Source organism: Nematolebias whitei, chromosome 6 (genome assembly GCF_014905685.2).
Source record: "Nematolebias whitei isolate Nwh7 chromosome 6, NemWhi1, whole genome shotgun sequence".
NCBI lineage: Eukaryota > Metazoa > Chordata > Actinopteri > Cyprinodontiformes > Rivulidae > Nematolebias > Nematolebias whitei.
Genome location: NC_056503.1, coordinates 49,068,001 through 49,072,071, shown reverse-complemented (window position 1 = coordinate 49,072,071; position 4,071 = coordinate 49,068,001). Strand labels below are relative to the sequence as shown.

Genomic DNA, 4,071 nt, shown 5'->3' with positions numbered 1-4,071 from the left:
TAACAATCAGAAACACTGTTAACAATCAGAAACACTGTTAACAATCAGAAACACAGCACACAGTTCATACCCAACGTTTTTCAACGCTCACATCGTCTCTGGGATGAGACTCTCTCACACATTTCCACATCTTTAATACAGATTTATTACTGAAAGAATTTGATGACACGCGGCAACTTTTGTAGTTAGTTTATAAAAGTATTTAATAAGAGTGTAACGGTACACGTGGGCGTACTGAACCGTTTCAGTACAGCATGTTTGGTCCACGTGCATACCGTCACGGTTATTTTTTCACTCTTTAAATTTTATTAACGAGAGATATTAAGTTCCTACGCACGTTTCAGCACGGAGCTATTATCTTGCAGCACGCGCAGCATTAGCGGTCTCCTGTTTGGGAACATTATGTCGTTCTTGTTAAAAGACAAGTGAACAAATCCAAAGCTGTGTGTCGACGTTGTTTCACGGAGATTGGATCTGCAGCAGCAACACGTCGAACATGTTAACGCTCTTGAAACGACATCATCGTGAACGTCTCTTCTAGCAGCTCGGTGCAAAGACCGATAGCAGCAGCATTTAAAAAAACCTTTATCAGGTGATTCAGATTGGTCCAAAGCAACAACACAAGCTGTAGGAGTTTTTAAAGCTCTGGATCTATGTCCGAATGTTGTTGATGCGCCGGCTTTAAAGTTACTGAGCCGTACTGCTACGACATCATCACGTCAACACTTCAGCCAAAAAGTAGTAGCAGCACTTTATGAAAAAGATAAAACTGATCATCAACAAGCCCTGGACCAGATTAAAGCCCTGCCATGATGATGAAGAGCGAGCGAGAATATTCAACCACCTCATATGATGACTGTGCAAGAAGAGGTGTTGTTATTGTATTATTGTGATCTAAATAACTTTAATTTAAAATTATAATCTTATTAACTCAATTTTTTTTTTAAATCTCTGTGTTGTTTGCAGTCTGAAGATGATAGCCGAGTCTTCTTCATCCACCAGGTCACCTCCAGCTAAGAAGTCTGTAATGACTGAACTCGTTTACTTGGCAGTTTTTCAAAATAATCATTTTGTCTTTATTTTGGCCTTTTTGTACCGAAAATTAACCGACCCGAGCCCTTGAAACAGAACCGGATCACCAAAATGACTTAATTCATTACAGTAAATAACAGGAGGGAGACGTCCGACACACATTGAACGCATCACTCTGCTTCAGCACAGCAGAGTTCTGCTCCACCTCTTTGGTTCCGATGGACCGGGTTAATTTCTGAACGCTCGCCTCTGAACAGGACGCTTTACCTGTGATTACATATCAAGTTGTTCTCTTACAACGTGGTCACATTAGAGTCTTACAGTGTCAGCAGTGGATGATGAAGGTTAGCGCTTTTAATTTCTTATTTAGCAAAACTAACTTTTTGATTAGCTGTGCCCACCACAGTTCAGCTCTTTATTTTCAGAAATTAAAACATTTAATCTTTTAGGAAAACAAAGATACTTAAAAACACTACTCACAAAAATAAGGGATGCATGGCTTTAGGGTGAAATGTCAGGTTGAACTTATTAACGAGTCTTTTAGTTGCACATGTGCAACTGTTTGTGTCTTTTTGCACAACTTCTCCAACAAGGAGCTTAATGGCAAAATTCACAATACGTGAATCCATGAGTCGACCAATACAGTTCCTGGTTCACTTAGAATTGGTACTTTTTAAAACAGTCATGTTCATCATCTTGTTCACATTTCGACACCAAGACGACACTCAACGGATCAACAGTACTTCATTACTGCGAGGCTCCAAACAGGACGTTCTCAGACGGAACTGGCCACTGAGCTCAGCGTGTCAGCAGATAGAGACTGGAAGAGTCTCAGAAAGGCAGAGAAGTGGACGTCCTCTGGCCACCCCCCACACAGACGACTGCTTCATGGTGAACAGCGCCTTACGGAACTGGAGGGTTCAACTCCAGGGACATTTCAGTGAAGTGAGAGGCACTCAAGGTCAGACCATTCAACATCGTTTACATCAGCGTGGTCTGTGTGCTAGACAGCCTGCAAGGGTACCTGAGCACACCACCAGGTACAGGTGTCATGGTCTTACATGGGCCAGCGAGCATTCACGCTGGACGAGGGACCAGTGGGCCTCAGTGTTGTAAGCTGATTGACGTTGAGCAGAAATGACGGCTGCCAACGATGTTGGGAGACGTCATGGAGAGCGCCGAGCATCAGACAAGCCTGGTGGTGTTGCAGTGTAGGCAGGTGTGTTTACTGCCCAACACTTTAACGGTACAGTGACAAGTCCAAACCACCTGAATAACAATGATTCCAACCACTGCACCTCTGCATGAACAACACAGGCCCAATTTCATCTTCATGGACGACAATGATCCAACTCATAATGGTCGCATCATCAGGGAACAGCTACTGGAAACTTTGGTACCTCAACAGGAATGGCCTGCACTTTCTCCAGACCTGAATCTCATAGAAAACCTGTGGGACCAGCTGAGTCGCTGTGTAGAGGCTTGTAACCTAGTACCCCAGACCCTCAATGACCCGAGGAGGAGTGGGACGCCATGCCTGAGCAGACTTCTGAGCACGAGACATCGTGTCGAGCTGTAACTGATGCTCAAGGGCACATGACAAGTTATTGAGACGTTGACATTTCTATTGGGGTATACAGACCAATGCTGTTGGCCTTTTCTCTCCAATAAATGGTTTGTGATGAGGAAATCACTATTCCATGCTTGGGATTTAAAAGCCCTACATTCAAGATACATCACCGCAGTGTGAACATTTTCCATCAATTTCACCACATTTCAAAGCCAAACATCCTTTACCGAGTGCATTAATTCATACCACAAAACCTGAGGTTTCAAAACTGAAACCAAACATACTTTTCTATATTTTCCAATGCTATGCCACATCATTTTATTTCTAAAGCACTTACACAACATAGTAGCCGACCAAAGTGCTGACAAGCGTGTCACAAAGTTTAATGTCTCATAAAAAGTATAAAATAAAAACTTTGAACCCTGCAAGAAAATAAAATATCTAGTTCTGAAAAGTCCAGATATTAAAACGGGAGACGGACGCTTCGCTGCAGAAATAAACATTTGAAGATGAACTCACCTTCCAGGCATCGTCGTCCTCGTCAGGTGAGTTCACCTGAAGAGAAACAGATAAACATGAAGAGTTGAGTCAAAACATCAGAACAATTTAGAGCAGAAAACACCTCAAAGGTTCTTTTAGTCGACACCTTTACGTCATTTAACCAATTTCATTTTACATCTTTTTCTTTCAGCTGGTTGTGATTTATGTGCAGCTTTATTTTTTAATGTGTTAAACATATTTATATAAAAAAATAATCTGGGAACAATAACTTTATATGGTTTAATCTGGTTTTGATTTCCTCATTATTTTGATCGGACACTTGAAACTGTTAAATCCTCACAGCGCCTCTGGAGTTAACACCAGAACTAAGTTCTGATCGGAGAACAACAGATCCGGACTGTCTAAGATCTGACCCGCAGACAGTCCTGGATCCATTCGGGTCCCGGAGGTACAGGTACCGAACAGCTCTCAGGTCCGACGCTCAGTTACAGCGTTTCGACCAACCAGAACACAGATCTGCTCGGGTTCATCCAGCTTTCAGAACAGAGTCCAAACGCTCCATCAAAGTGAAAACCCACTCAGTCGAGGACAGAACTGATCCATTCAGGTCCGATCCGGTTTTGTTCTGACCATTCTGTAAATTGTTTTTGGACCGAGCTGTTACAAACTCAACTGATGCTTAAAATCAGGCCCCACACCACCCGATAGTTTCACAGCAACGCCTTTTAAACCGTTTATATTAGTATTTCACATCGTGAGCCGAGCAACGTCTGAACGACTCAGAGCAGCTGAAACTGGTGAACATGAACTCTTCAGACCGAGCGAAGCTCCACGAACCAGGAGGCATCGAATTATCTGGACCACTAAGAATCACAAAATACTGACTTTGAACATACAAAGCCCTCAACAACCTAGCTCCATCTAATACTCGAGATCTTGTTGTTCCATATTTTCCTAACAGAGCACTT

At 42.6% G+C, this 4,071-nt stretch overlaps 1 protein-coding gene across 1 annotated transcript in view; it reads left to right on the top strand.

Annotated features, from left to right (window-relative positions):
• Positions 1–4,071, top strand: part of rnpepl1 (arginyl aminopeptidase like 1) — a 152,971-nt gene that overhangs the window by 78,533 nt on the left and 70,367 nt on the right. The gene's annotated exons all lie outside the window — the stretch shown is intronic.